This window comes from Fukomys damarensis, unplaced genomic scaffold (assembly GCF_012274545.1).
Source record: "Fukomys damarensis isolate Sample0158 unplaced genomic scaffold, DMR_v1.0_HiC HiC_scaffold_28, whole genome shotgun sequence".
In the NCBI taxonomy this organism is placed as follows: domain Eukaryota; kingdom Metazoa; phylum Chordata; class Mammalia; order Rodentia; family Bathyergidae; genus Fukomys; species Fukomys damarensis.
The window spans coordinates 7,121,975-7,138,012 of NW_022900940.1; positions in this window are offsets into that span (position 1 = coordinate 7,121,975).

The window sequence follows — 16,038 nt, forward strand, 5'->3', positions numbered from 1 at the left end:
GGTTTATCCTCACCCTAGCTGAGCCATAAAGGCCTATGCCTCAGTGTACAGGGACACCATTAATGTGCCCAGTCGTTACCCCCACCCCTCTGTTAGGATTAATCCTTTCTTTTCAAGCCTTAAAGTCAATACATTTTTATGTCTCCCCTGACAGTTGCTTATACATTGCAGTGTGTGTGTTCAACACACAGGCTGGAAACTGACCTTTCTGGAGGGCAGATATGCAGACTGACCTTGAACTTGTGGCTTCCCTGGCCTTTGGCTGGAGCCTTGGTGCTTTGGCTTCACTGGGGTCCAGAGTTGTAGGCACAGCCGCTCACTCCAGAGGCAGAGAGGAAACACATGTTCTCTCCTGTCCTCTTGCCAGTGTGATGAGAGCCAAGCCACTCAGCTGGCCTGGGCCTAGGGCGCTGTGCCAGGCGAGAGGAGCTGTGACATCAACAGTAGTCTTTTTCAGTAGGGTGCTGGCAGATTGGAATCGACGACAGTCTGAGGCAAGGATATGACTGTGCAGCCCAGGTGGGCAGCCTGGAGGTTGCGCTTGCAGATTTCACAGCTGTGAAGACGTCTAGGGGTTGGAGTCCTGCACCTCTTTGGAGTTAAAATGGGAGTGTTTGGACTGATATGAAGTGGAATATATAAATGACTCCAAAGAACATGGCAATGGATATCAAAACACACACGCACCTGTAATCCCAGCTACTCAGGCGGTCTTAGCATGAGGATCACACATTTGAAGCCAGTTTGGGTACCTTAGTCAGACCCTGTCTTAAAATGAAAAATAAAATGGGCTAGGGATGTAGCTAGTGGTAGAACACTTACCCAGTATGCACAAGACCCTGGATGGAATCCCTAGTACCGCAGCATACACACACACGCACACACACGCATGTACTCTCCCAGGCAACCATGCTATCATAATGAGGCAACTCTGACAAAGCCAAGCTAGTGTTAATTTTCAATTTTTTCTCTGCTTCTCTTTCTCATGAAGGTTTGTTGTCTTGCCTTAATATGACTTTTGTGACATCCTTGAGGGTCTGAAAACTATGGGGATGTTATTTTTAAAGTATTAAATTTATCAGAGTGACATTCTACTTTTTCCTCAAACTTTTAATACCAATTTATAAATCTCATTGTCTTATTTGCAGGTGTCATATTTTAACTAAAACCTATTTGAGGAAGATTTGCTTACTATTTGATTTTATTAAACTTAATTCAGCCTTTTAAAATATTTTATACATTTATTAGTTGACTATAATCAATGTCCTTATTAAGTTCAGTTAAGTTGTATGAGTTTTCAAAGCCTGCCACAATTTAGTAATTCTTAGAACTGTAATAAGTTAAATGATGCCAGTACGGTGCCTATTAAAGTCTCAAATATTGCAATATTGTCTTATAAGTGGTGCAATTTAAGTAATGCTAGCCTAAGTCAGTTACTCAAATACATATTTCAAACTGGTATTTATAGGGGTAATGAATTAATTCTATTGGGCCAAATTCTATTTAAAACTATAACTAAGAGAAGAAATTACTGTCATATTTTTCTTTAAGGCAAAAATACTATGTGGCTTTGCTGTTCCCAAATATTCCATTACTTAATTTTAAATCCTTATGTAAAAGCTTCTAATCAAGGAAACAAATATCCTGTCAAAAACTTGGAAGCTACTTTTTCAGGTGCATTAGAGTTTTGAAATTTCACAGTGGCCAGAGATTACTCTGGGATGTAGATTAGATGCGTACCACAGCCATGTGCAAACAACTGTGTCATAGTTCACTGTACCAGGGGCTCCACAACTCGGTCTCAGTCATACACAACCATCCCAGCTCTACTGGAGTTTGCATTTCTTTGACTTTTATGATACTTGAACTTTGCACTTAAAATCATACGTGTTTTTCAGTTTTGTAAATTTACATTCTTACTGGTATTAAAATGATTGATTTCTATACAGAAAAAGGCCATATTTGACTCTTGAGTAATGTTTTAGGTTGAATTGTATCTCCTCAAATCATATGTTAATATTCTGAACTTCAGTACCTCAGAATTTGACACCATTTGGAGAATAGGTTCTTTATGAAGTAATCAAATATTTGTGTGAGCCGTAATCCTATCTGAGTGGTATCATCATAAAAAGAGGGAAGTTTGGATGCAGAGAAACACATGAACATACGTAATTCTGTGTGAGTGGGGCCAGTGACATCAGTGAGGGTCAGTGTGCTGTATTTACAGGCTGAAGGACACCCGCAGCTACTGGAAGCTAGGAGGGAGGCCTGGACCCCGTTCTTCTCTGGCGCCTCTGAATGGAGCATGGCCCTGCCACCACCTTGATTTGGAACTTCTGGCCTCCAGAATATTGAAACAATAACTTCCTGTGGTTTTAAGGCACTCAGCTCATGGTACATGCTTACTGCTGCCGTAGGACACAAATCCAAGTACTAAGGAAGTCATTGCTATAGCAGTTTGTTCCTGCAGATTGGAAGGTGTTTACCTCAGTTTAGAGTACATTGTCTCAGTCCTGCTTTAAAAACTCTTCTTCGGTTTCCTTAGTTTGGTGAGTTTTTAACCTTGTGGCACTGGCGCTTGCCATTCTGCCCTGTAGATCCTCATCCACAGCTCTTCAGGCCATCGTCTCAAAGTCCCTCCTGCTGGAGGTCCCCACGCTGAGCATCGGTATCCATGGTCATTGCACCCTGCTCTATGGACGTCTTAGATCCCTGCCCGACCTGAGAGCTACAGTCAATCTGCCGCGTATTTCTCACCATGCGCTAAAATAAAATAAAACAGAAACAATGTTTGGAAGGATAAGACAGGTAAAAATCTTAAAGACACAGACACAGCCAAAGACTTTCTGAATAGAACACCAATGGCACAGGGAATAGCATCAAGAATGCACAAATGTACAGGCACAAATCGCCTGTGGCGAATGTGATCCTTATGTATATTTATTTAAATTGTACCAATAAAATTACAAAGTTTAAAAACAAGAGTCAGCAGATGGAATCAAATTTTAAAAGTTTCTGTGCAGCGAAGAAAACAACTAACAGCGTAAAGAGACAACATACAGAATGGAAACTTTTTTTGGCCAGCTATTCCTCAGACAGGGGACTATTATTTAGAACAGCAGTGGTGAACCTACGGCATGTGTCCTGCAGCAGTCCTTTCGTATAGATACTTCTCAGAAGAAGATGCAGAAACAGCAAATAAATATATGGGAAAAATGCTCAACGTCTTTGGACATTAGAGAAATGCAAATTAAAACAACACTGTGATTTCATCTTACTCTGGAAAGAATGTCTATCATTAAGAAATCAAATAATAAACACTGGCAAGACTGTGGGAAAAAGGAACCCTCCTACATTGTTGGTGGGCGTGTACACTTACAACCACCATGGAAATCAGCATGGAGATTTCTAAAAAAACTAAAACTAGAAAATTCCATTCAATGCAGTTTCCCCTTCTAGCTACTTTCCTGAAAGACTTAAAGACATCATATTACAGTGATACATGCATACCCATGTTTATAGCAGCACAGTTCATACTAGCTAAATCTTGGAAGTGGCCTATATGTCCATCAACAGGTCAATGGATAAAGAAAATGTAGTGCCTATACATAATAGAGTACTACTGTGCTAGAAAGAAGGGTATACTTGACTCATTCACAGGTAAATGGATGCACCTTGAGAACATAATGTTGAGTGAAATCAATCAGACTCGCAAGCTTAAATATCACATGATTTCTTGGATGAGAAATCCAAAGTGTACATAATTTAAACATCAAAATAAAGGAAAATAGGAAACAGAGACCTTTTGCAAATAGAAGAGGGACCAAGAGATGGTAGGGAGGGAGGGAGAAGGAGATTTAAAAAGAATTAAGATGTACATGTACCAACTCCCCATAATCATTATGTAATCATTATGTACTGCAAACATGTACAGCACTAACAAAGTTTTTAAGAAGTGGGTACCCTTGGCCACTGAGTCTTTGGGATAGTGGATGTGGCTGCTGGCTTCAGAGTGGACCCGGATGTGCCTCTAGCTCTGCTGCTTGCTGTTGATGACTTTGAACTTGTCACTCAGCCATGCAGAGTAGGGCATCCTGACGTGTGCAAAGATGCACAATCTCAGGGGACTTCCTAAGAGCTGGTTGGGATTCAAAAGCTCCATTCAGTGCCTGGTACATAGTAAGTGCTCAGTAAGTGCAGAGAAACTGCCACTGCTCTCGACAGTATCCTAGGCACTCACTTGATAGCCCCTCACCCCCTTATTTTCTTTTGCATTTGCTGCCTGTGGTGGGGCTGAGTCAAAGGATGATGGGGTAGAGAAGAAAGCACTAAACTATTAGCAAGAGGACTGGGCTCTTCCTCTCTGGGTTTTCTGTAACTCTCTGCATGACCTGTGGCATCACTCAGCCCCACTAAGCTAAGTTTCTTTAACTTTAAAGAGAAGGCTCTGGGGGCCAGGAATTTAGCTCAGTGGTTCTGCTGCGTGCTTTGCAAGCACAAGGACCTGAGTTTGATCCCTGGTACCAAAAAAAGACTGTTAGAATTTAAAGAATTTTAGGGCCCAGGATTTAGCTCAGTGGTTCCGGTGCCTGCTTTCAAGCGCAAGGGACCTGAGTTTGATCCCTGGTACCAAAACAACAAAACAAAAACAAAATTTGGGCTGGGGATTTAGATCAGTGGTTCCAGAGCTTGCTATGCAAGCCCAAGGACCCGAGTTCGATCCCCAGTACCACAAAAATAAATAAATAAATAAATACAATAAAGAGCAGGCTCTCCCGAGAAAGCCTTCATCCCTGTAATTCTATGACTGCATGGTCCAAGGACCAGATAAAACTCATGCTACTGTCCAGTTCTGACTTGGAAGTGGAGGACAGTTATCTGTGTGCCCTAGGCTACCAGGATCTTCAGGAAACTAATAACAAGCAGTCCTTTCTATTTGCTTCAGATCCTGTTGCACCAGCTGACAGGCCTGCACAGGCTCTTATCAACAATTTATGGTCACCTAATGCCATGCTTTTCTCAGCAAAGCGAATCACATTTTAAGCTCTTTGACTCTTTCTGATTGGAATAATTGCTTGCTTTTACTGCCTAACAAATCTTTAAGGGATGGTGTGATTCTTTGCTGGGGTAGAACTAGAAGATGGTTCTGGAAAATTCCAGATGGTTGTGCCCCAAGTAGGGACCTGTTAAATAAAAATGGAAACAACAAGCTTCTTCCTTCTTTGTTGGGTGCTATGGGCCTTGGCTCTGCTTGGCTAGATGTTGGGTGGTATGGCTTTCTCTTCCTTGTGTCTCTGAAAAGTTATCCACCATTCAAAGTTCATCACCAGTATTTCCCAACTAAGATGTGATGGCATTTATGAAAAGAAATACAAAGCAAAGAAAGCTGGCAAATGAAATTTATGGGTTTTGTCTTTGAGCTTTGTAAAGTATCTCACATTGAACTATTTACAGTGTCAGATAGTCAAGAAACATTTTTCCCTTATATAAACTAATGTCTCTGTATTATTTTCAGAATATGAATTGTTGTGAATAACACCCCACAGCATATTGGTGAGCTACTATTTTGACAATATTCTAATCGATCCCTTCAGCAGAACTGAGCCTTCCATGTTGCTTCTCTTTAGGAGGACTCTTCTGTAGAGCTGTGAGTTTGACTACCTCCTACCAAACCCAAGACAACTGCCTGAATCTCCCTTGCCCTGTTTTGCTCACTATCTCGTCTTTTCTCAGCCCGTGTGTACCTTCCTGGGCTCCCTGAGGTAAAGTCTTGCTTCTGCTTCTTAGGCTTTTGTGTAATTGCTTCACAACCAGCTGGGAGGAAGACAACCTCCTTGTGTCTTGCCCCTTCCTGTTCAGCAAGCCTGAGACTGGCCAGGTGGCCAAGAGCTGTTATGTCCCCTGCCATCTTCTCACATTGGAAACGTGGGCCTCTGCTTCCTGTCAGGCTGCCTGACCGTCGCAAACTCCACTTCCACACCCAAGCATCATCTCCCACGTACTGATCTCAGGGTGTTTCCCATACTCAGCATTTTGAAACTGGCTCTTTTTAAATTTTATTCTGTTTGTTTGCTCATTGGTTTTGTTTTATTTTATTTTTTGAGTCAGAGTTTTGCTATGGAGTTCAGGCTGGCCTGAAATTTATTATGTAGTCCAAGCTGGCTTTGTAATTTTCTTGCCTCAGGGCTCCAAGTGCTGATGTTACAGACATGTGCCATTATGCCTGGCTTTTATTTTATTTTTTAAATAGGTGTTCAAAAAATCAGGCAGTGATGCTCTTTGAGAGATACCAGGATGAAAGGAAGCAGAATAAACAGAGACCAAGGTAGACAGTGTGTGTTCGTTATTAGTCTGCCAGGGCTGCTGAAGTAGTTTGGTTTAGACAAGAGAAATGCATCTTCTCTTGCTTCTGACAGTGAGAGGCCCCAGATCGGGTGTCAGCAGGACTGGTTCCTTTGGAAGCTCTGAGGGAGAATTTCTTCCACGCATTGCTTCTGGCTTCTGGTGTGTTGCTGATAATTTTTGTGGCTTACTGAAGTATTTTCTCAGTTATCACCTTCAGAATGGCATCCTCCCTGTGTATGTCTGCCACCAAATTTCCCCTTTTTATAAAGATATTAGCCATACTGGACCAGAGCCCCTCTGAATAACTTTATATTACTCTGCTCACCACTGGAGACTCCTACATCCAAATGACAGCACACTGTGAGGCACTGGGGTTACACCTCCAGCATACGAATTTTAGGGGGGAACACCACGCAACTCGTGACGTTGAGTTTTAGGAAGTCCAAGAATGGGACGTGATGACGTGGCCTTCTCATAGTGAAAAGCCAGAGAAAAGGGCTGTGGACACTCCTTGATGTCACCTGCAGGGGTCGTGTCTCCATTGCACCAGAATCACTGCATAGTTTGGCTAACATCTGAAAAGGTTTGGGGCATTGTCTACTCTTGTAGTGATGCTGTCATTTTAAGGAAGCAAAGTCACTGCCAGGCTGGCGTAGACTAAATTGGACCATCCCCATTAAGAGTTCTTCCTGCCCTTAGGCTCTGTGCCTCTGATTCTTTTCTTGCCTTCTTTCTTATACTGAAATGTATCTCCTCCTGAGTCTTGCAGGCTTTGGGACTGGGCTCACTGTTGTACTATCTGTTCTGTTGCTGGGGCACAGTGCCTGACACCTGCAACTCTGAGGAGCAGAAAATGAATGTGGCTCACAGTTCAGGGGATCCAATCCATGGTCAGCTGGTTCCAAAGCAGAAACGTCCTAGCGGATGGGCATGGCGGAGGAAAGATGCTCACCCTCTGGCAGCCAGGAGGCAGAGAGAAAGGGAAGAATCCGGGAGGGAGATGTGCCCTCCAAAGACGTGCCTCCTCCAGCCAGGCCCTACGTCTCCTAACATTACGTTTAGTTATACATTCATCAGTGAATCCATCCAGATGAGTACAGAGCCGCTATGATCCAATCACTTTCAAAGTCCCACCTCTGAACATATGGAACTTTGGGGATGCTGTTCTAGGCCTAAACCATAACACATATCTAATGATATTTATTGTTTGGCCCTTTATAGAATAGTTCACTGACTGCCTCATCTGAGTTCCCATCTTCTGCTATGAATGCACAATATTTTTATAACATTAAAATATTCCTATTAATATTTTATAGTTTTTTTTAACATTAAAGGAAAATTTCCCAGTGGAAACAAAGCTTGCATCTTTCTTTCAGAGGCTGGTAAATTGAGGCAAAGCATCCAGCTGTCTCTTTCCATTTCTTCTGCTGACTGGCTGGTTTTGTGGGATGCTCAGCTTCTAGACCTAGGTCTTAAAGATGAGTAAGTATCGACTGTAACTTGACTCCAACTCCCTGGCTATGGCTCCAGGAGGCTTGATTCACCATACTGGGTTGATCACAGCTTTCTCTCCTATGTTGTCTTTGATCCCCTTTTATGGAACTATGTTGGATCTGTCTTGGAGCAGTCTTTGCTTATTGTCCTGAAATGGGAGGGCTTTGGCTAGTTTCGGGATAAATCGTTGCAAGTCAGAGCCCTTCCACACAAACTTGGTTCTCCTCCTCTTGCTCAGTGTGAGACACCTGTGAGGCCTTGCGTCCAAGGTCACAGAGAGTTCATTCTGCCAGAGAACAAGGCAGCCCCTGTAATGATGGCCTTGCCTACAGCATGACCCTGGTTGGTGGTTTTATAGGCACAGCCAAACAAGGAGGACAATTGTGCTCAAAGAAGGGGGAGGTTTTTTTTAACCAGATTGTTATGGTAAGAAGATGCTGACCTTGGTGTTTCCTTGATAGTTAAGCTACCAGACGCCAGTGTCACAGATGAGACTCTTGAACAGCAAAGGGAGACTTATCAGGCAGTCTGGTCTTGAAGAAAGTGCTTCCCAACCCCAGGGCCTTTGCTCAGTCTTTGAGTCAGCCTGGAACATTCTTACCCAGACTCAGCACGGCTAGCTGTTCCTCAAACTTTTCTGCTTAAAATCTTCTCTGATAACTCAGTTTAAAGTCTATTATCTCATCCCAATTGCTCATTCATTTAACATTTTAGGAAGTGCCTCGTATGTCTAGGAACAGTTCTAAGGACTGAGCGGGTACAGAAAGTAGGGAAAAAAGGTAAAAAGTTCCCCCTTCTTTGTGGTGTTTCTCACCTTTGACAAGTATGCAAGCCATTTGCAGGGTGTGTAAAATGGATTACTCAGCCCTCTTCCACTAGGGTCTGATTCAATAAGTAGACCTGGGGAGGGCCAGGGAGTCTGCGTTTCTAGCATTATCCTAGGTGATGGTGCTGCCTCAGGAACCCCACTTTGGGAACCACTCATCTAGTGGGTAATGTGCTTCCCAGGCCTGCCCAGGATTGTTTCCTTATCCCAATTTGTAAACCCGATTTGTTTCTTCTTTTTTTTTTTTTTTTCCACTGTGTTTTTTCTTCTGCCTCCCTTGCCCACGTTGGTCATCTTGGTGGGGAGAACACCTCTGCCTTGTTCCCATTGGACCCAGGTGCCTACACGTAGTAGGTGCTCTCGATGTTCCCAAAGAGGTGCAGGGCTGGGGGGTGGGGTGTGCGCAGCTGGCAGGGAGTCAGAGCTTCCGTTTCCCCATGAGAGCTCTGGGCGGAAGGGGCAGGTAGAACTGGGGTCCATTACTTGTGCCCTGGGGAAGCCCCGGTGCTCCTGCCGGTCACTGTAGAGCCAGTGAATGCCCATGACACGGGCAGATACGTCTCTAGAGCAGAGTGGGAAAGAGGGTGCATATGTGGTTGTGGGGTGCAGGATGTGAGGGAGTGTTTTGGCATTTAAACATCTAGGAAAATTTTGTTTGTTTGTTTGGAATGAAGATTGATCCCAGAGGTTTTACACTGAACTACATCTCTAGCCCTTTGTATTTATTTTTTATCTTAAGATAGAGTCTCACTGAGTCTCTACATCATCCAGGCTAATTCCAACTTGCAATTCTCCTGCCTCAGCCTCCCAGAGTACAGGAGTCACATATGTTCACCACTATGTCTAGCACAGCTGGGCAATCTTTAAAAAGAGTTCCAAGAGTTTGTCCAAGACAACTCTTGATGAGAACTCCTTTTCTGTCAGTGTGATTAGCTGAGATTTGATACAGAGAGCTCTGTGCTACAGAATCTTACTGCAAGGCTATCAAGGGGCGAGGCAGATAGCTACATTTCCTGTCTGGGGACAGAGGGACCCTGCCAGTTACAGCAGAGCCTCAGGTGTCATCTGGGCATCTTAAGGAACTTTCTCAAACATGTTGTTTTTGGTCACCTGGCACCATTTACAGTTGATGATTCTTCTGAGAGATCCCAAAGTGTCCTTAGTCCAAGCCCTGAACAGTCTCCAGGCATAGGAGGTGGGGTAGAATTCATTTCCTATGCATGTGAGTTAATAACAAGATCCTCAGCTCCAAGGAAGGAAGGGACACCAGCTTCATGTTCTCTTAAGATCCATTTGCCCTCAGATCAGATCCAGAATGGACTGGGGGCAGGTTGTGCAAACTGTGAGCTGCTTGGGATTAGAAATAAAACGTGGCACATGTGTTCTTGTTGGGGGTATTTGTAGTGCTCAGCAATGCTCAAAATAGTCTACTTCCCCAGAAAACCAAAGGGAATTTGGTTTGAGTTAAAAGGCATGAATTTAAAAAATTGTGATTTTATATAATGAAATTTGACCCTATAACCATTTGAAGTGTTTATCTCAGTGGCATTGAGTACCTTCAGGATGTCCTGCAGCCAGCACCACTATATTTCCAAAATATTTTCATTACCCTAATCAGAAACTCTATCTAGTATAGTAAATAGTAACTCTGTAGCCCTCTCCTCCAGCCCTTGGTGATAGCTTTCAGATTTTCTTTCTCTATAAATTTTCTTATTCTAGACATTTCCTGTTACTACAGTTATGTCTTACTTATCCCTTAATGTCTGTTAAACAAAAGAAACAGCATAGTATTTCAAGGTTCGTCCATGCTGTGATGTGTATAACAACTTCATTTCTTCTTTATGACTGAATAGGATTCCGTTATACTTTTTTCATTAAATTAGTTCTCCACTAAAACATTTTATTTATCCATTCAATTATTGAGGAATGCATGAGCTATGTCCATCTTTTGGTTATCAGAAACAGCACAGTGATAACATTGGTATAAGGTATGTGTTCAAGTCTCTGAATTCAGTTCCTTTGGGTATACATGCAGAAGTGAAATTGCCAAATCATTTGGCAATCCATTGATATTTTATTTATTTCCTTTAGTTTTAGGGATTGAACCCAAGGCTCTGCACATGATAGGTAGGCACTGCTCCATTGTGCTCTATTTTCAGCCCTCTCTGTTATAATTTTGAGGAGCCACCAGACTTTTCTACCACAGTTGTGGCAGCTTTACATTCCTACCAGTAACATAGGAAGACTATGGTTTCTTCACACCTTTGCCAGCACTTGCCAATTTGTCTTTTCAATAGCAAGCCGTGTAGTGGGTATAACATGGTTTCTTCCCTAGTGATGAGTGATGCTGAGAAATGTTCACATGCTTAGTCACCATCTGTATCATTGTCTTTGGAGAAATGCCCACTGGAGTCCTTCACCTACTTTTAAGATGGGTTATTATTTGTTCTTGTGTTGGCCTAAAGTGGGCCCCTAACTCGTTATGGCTGGAAGTCTTTATATACTCTCCATACTAGACACTTATCAGATGTATTATTTTAATATTTTCTCCCATTTCATAGCTTATCTGTTTGCTTTCTTAATAATATTTTTTGGTGCACAGAAGTTTAAGTCAAATTTACTTATTTTTCCTTTTGCGCATGCTTTTGGTATCTTATCTAAGGATATGTTATCATGTTCAGGGTCATAAAGATGGTAAGAGGCTTTTTGACCTGGAGAACAAGTCACTGTGATATATGATGCTTTTGCTTTGGGCAGCCCATTGGCTCTGTGTTGGTGTAAACATGTTGGTGTAATAGGAATTACTAGCTATTGTTTGGGGCTCTAACTGCTGATGTCTCGCTAAGCATTCCAGAAACGTACATGTCTCAGCTCACTGTATGGTAAGACCTTGGACACAAGGATTGGGTTTGATGATGGACCTGCTGTCCTTTCAGGTCTTTCTATTTCATATATCTTGAGTACAGTAAGTCCCTGACATATCAAGTTGCAAACTTTCACAGGTATATTGCATAAAACTCACTTTATTGGATTATGAACAAATCCAAACTCAGGGACTTAACTGCATTCATTAAGCCTCAGGGGTTTTAAGAAAAATGAAATTTTTTTCCCTTGCTTTTAAACACGAGAGTATATGGCAAAGTATATGCTTCTTTTGGAATTATGTTTGATACTAAATGAAGAAATAAAGTTCAAGCCCTATTTATAAATTGACCCCATTGTTCTTAAGGGAAACATGGTCCTCATATCTTCTGTAGGTATTAAAGAAGTGATCCTGGTAAGATCAAAGAAAGCAGGATGGTTGATGGACTAGATAATAAAAATAGATCTCCTAAGCCTGGATAAAAAAAAAAAATTTGGCAGTTGATTTAAAAGATTCATCACATAGAAGTCTCCAAAGTACCAAGTACAACATTGATGGCTTGGAATCCAGAGTGAGCATGCCCGCGTACTTAAGGCAGCAAGGTTCCAGTTTAAGCTGGCAACTTCCGAATGTTCAGATCACACTGGCAGTGGTTCTCGGTCTTCTGTTTCCATCAGAACCTTGTTCCCTCCATTCACAAGATGCTGCTCAGACTAACACACATCAGGGCAGCTTTGGTTTCTTTGTTCTGGGCACTGGTTAGACATTTGCAAAACCCATATTCCATGTCTTAAAACCCCTGCTTCTCAGAAAATGGAAGAGCTTAACTTATAATTGATTAAGAATTTATTTAGCCCCTCTGTGCTATCCAGCTTCTAGTGTACTGGCTCTGAGCAACTGCTTTATGGAGGTGGCTGTTTAGTGCCTTTTGAAGCTTGTGTCCTCTGCGAGGCATGGGAGATCAGTTATAGCAGGAAGATCTGATTTGTTGGCAGCAGGGGTCAGAAAACCTCCCTCTTCAATGTGGAGCCACTAACTTATAAGCAAGGCCCCATTCAGGAGAGGTATTTTTTGGGCAGGGGTAATCAGAAAAGTGGTTTGGCCCTAAAACCACTTGAAATGCCTTTTTCTTTTTGGATGGAATGGGACTATTATGGCTTGTGGCTAAGGTCCCCCCAACCCCAAAGCTTCATGCAGTCATAGGTGGGGCTTTTTCAGAGGTGGAGGATTCTAGAGTGTGTGATTGATTCATGGTACAGTGCTAGGATTAAGGATACTAGGATTAAGGGTGGGTGATTACCAAATCAGTTCACTTATTGGTTTGGCACTGCCCTAATCCCAGTAGCCTGGATATAATATAAGGGACAGAGAGGTTTGCCTTGTCTCTTGTTGCTTTGCTGCCTTCTGCCAGCCTTAAACTGTTTCTACTCTGCAATGCCACAGTGATAAGCAGATTTAACTCTGACCTGGAAAAAGGCAGGGAACACAGTGGTCACCCCATGTGATCAGAGAGTAGGTATCTGCTGCAATAGATGAGCTCCTCCTGGGGTGAGAGTCCCTGATCCCTGTCTTGGGGCTCTACTTCCCAGTCGGGTTGCTTTGACTCACCTTTGTTTTCTTATCTGTAAAATAAGCATAATAACCCCACTCAAAGGCTCTGTGGTTAGGGAAATTAGTACATATAAGAAATTTAGCATAATTTCCCACACAAAAGAGGTGATCAATGTATTTTGACTATACTGAATGACTATTCATGTTCAAGTTGGTAATTTGGCTGCTTCAGAACTGTACCTCTCTTCTCCATCTCCTCACACACCATTATCTATTCTTTCCTCCATTGCCTTCTGAGCTCAAGCCACACTGATTGTCTTTTGTTGTTGTTTCAAGCTACACCTGTTCTACCACACTGATTGCCGTTTGTTGTTGTTACAAGCCATACCTGTTCTATCTCAGGGCCTTAGTATGTGCTCTATCTTGTCCTTGGAATATATCCACTGTTTTTGGCTAGTTGATTCACATTCATCTCAGTTGAACTGTAATTTTTTTCAAGACATACTCCTAAAATACACAACATTGGCTGTCTGCTCCTTTTTTCAAACTTGTTGGTATTTTACAAGAAGTGTTTGTGTGGCAACTGCATTACTGTTTTCTCTCCCACTAGACTGTTAGGTCATTGGAAACTCACTGTTGCCCAAACTAAGTGTCTGCACAGCAACTCCTGGCTGAAGGAGTCCATGCCAACTTCTGATGTAGCTCCCAGCAGCACAGGGGGTGGTCCTGATTCCTCACAGCTGAGCCTACCAAGTCAAGCCCATCACATCTGGGGTGGCAGCTGAAGAAAGGCAGACTAAATACACAATTCTGACCTAGTACTGTATATTCTTGAGAGACTCTGATGAGGTCTAGGGAGTTAGTTCCATTTGGCTTTTAAGAATTTTGGCAAGAGTCACTAAATTGGGAGTGAGTTTAAATTTGCAATTGCTCCATTGAAAGGGGGATCATTAATTCTCCATTTTTCATTTTCAAACAATACCGAGGGCACCGAGGTCAGCCTTCTGCCACTGAAAGGGAAAACTACATTACAGGCAAATCACATGCCCCGGTAGACCTTGCCTTCAGAATTAGTTGCAACTGGAAGCTAAAGAAAAATTATCATTTAAGCGGAAAAGCCCATCTGAACGAAACCCACAGAACCATACTTCTTCTGTAACTGCTTAAGGGAATTCACATTTAATCAAAACTGAAGACACTGGCATTTGCCATGAGAATTCTAGCATCTTATCTCATTTCAGCTATTTCTTTTTAATTAGTTGATGCTTCACAGAAACCCTAAAATGCGAAACCGAAATAAAAGTGGGAGTTGCAGTTGCTTATGGCAGAGTTGTTTGCTTCCTTGGTTTCGGGCAATTTTGCTAACAAGTAACCTGTAACCTACTTCTGAAGGCTACAAGTAGATAATGATTTGGTCATTTTCATACTTTAGTTTATAATTCTGATTAGCTCTCCAACTGGTAGTCCCTAGGCAATGTACAGTCCTATCTCATCATATTTGTGATTCTCCCTATATGAGATCTCCTGTTTTCATTTAGAAGATGAAAAGCTTAATTTGTGCCCTGCTTTCCTGTATTTTTTATGAATTGTCATGTGCTTTTGCCCAGAGAGTTAGAATGTTTAGTAATTTAGAACATAAAGGTAATTGACTAAAAGGCCTGCCGCTTCGAAGCACTTTCTTTTATTTTAATCATAAATACATTACAAATATTAACATAATCTAAGCATACTTTGCATTGTCTCTTGAGGAACAGAGGTCACTGCTAACGGGCTTGGCCCAGGTAATACAAATTCAGTCACGTCTCTCTATTCTTTGGGCAGATTTCTTAGCATGAGTCCAAACTCTTGATGGGGTCACCTGCCTCGCACAGGTAACTCAAGAATAAGTGGATGTCAAGTGTTTCACACGTGCCTGCTGCTCTCTGTGTCAACAGTGTTTAGTAGAAGTACAGTGTGAACCACGTACTGATCCAGTTCAATGTACAGAAAGTGAAGGTGTAATTCAGAAAATCATTTCAACATGTGTAAAACACTGCCATGTTTTATTCTCTTTATAGTCTTTGGACTGACCGTATGTAAGTGCTCAGTAGCCAGACGTGGCCAGTGGCTATTGTATTAGATAGCTAGCTCTGGGTGGCCAATAATTCTCATTTTCTCCACTTGGTATTCTAGAAATAGTTTAAGCCAGAGCCACCTAGCCAGGAGAATGGCTGCTGCGGACAGCCAGGAATCGGTACTCACAGCTCCTAAGTATGTCCATCTGTGAGAAAAGTCATTAACACTGACTGGATGAGCGTAGGTGCTAGAGGTCAGTTGGACTTTAATTGCCTCAAACACAATGATTCTAATAGGAAAGCTTTATTCCTTGATATAAAAAAATGGGCATTCCAAATGAATAGATTAAGATGGAACTGATAAGAGTTTGAAAAATAAACATGTATATTTAGTTGCTCTGAATTTGGGATTCTTAAACCATTAGAAAAGAACCATGAATGGCCTCTGGGGGCCTACAAAGCCTCCAAAATTATATGTAATTTGTTCATTTCTAAGTCCCTTTCTTTCTTCCTATAGAGAGAATCCATGCCTTCCAGTGGATTCCTAATTGAGTCTAGGAAATGAAGTGTAGGGTTGGTTCCAGCAGCTCTCTCAGTAACTGGCACCAAGTATTTCACTTCAGTGACCACAGAAGCTGTAAACTGTCCCCTCCCTACTGCCCAGGAAAATCCCTCGACTCAATGGCTAGCTCAGCAAGGCTTGCACTGTGAGTCACTTGGGAGCTTAGGATTTTGGAGAAATGGCCGATTCGTGTTTCCTGGCTTATGCTCACTCTGGGGCATCCAGTGGTGAAATGTGTTGATTTGTTGGTAGAGGGCACAGGATCGAATGCCTCCAAATTCACCGTGCATGTGAATACCATCTCCCCTCTGAATGTGGTGTGCTAAGAGAGGAAGGACCGGAT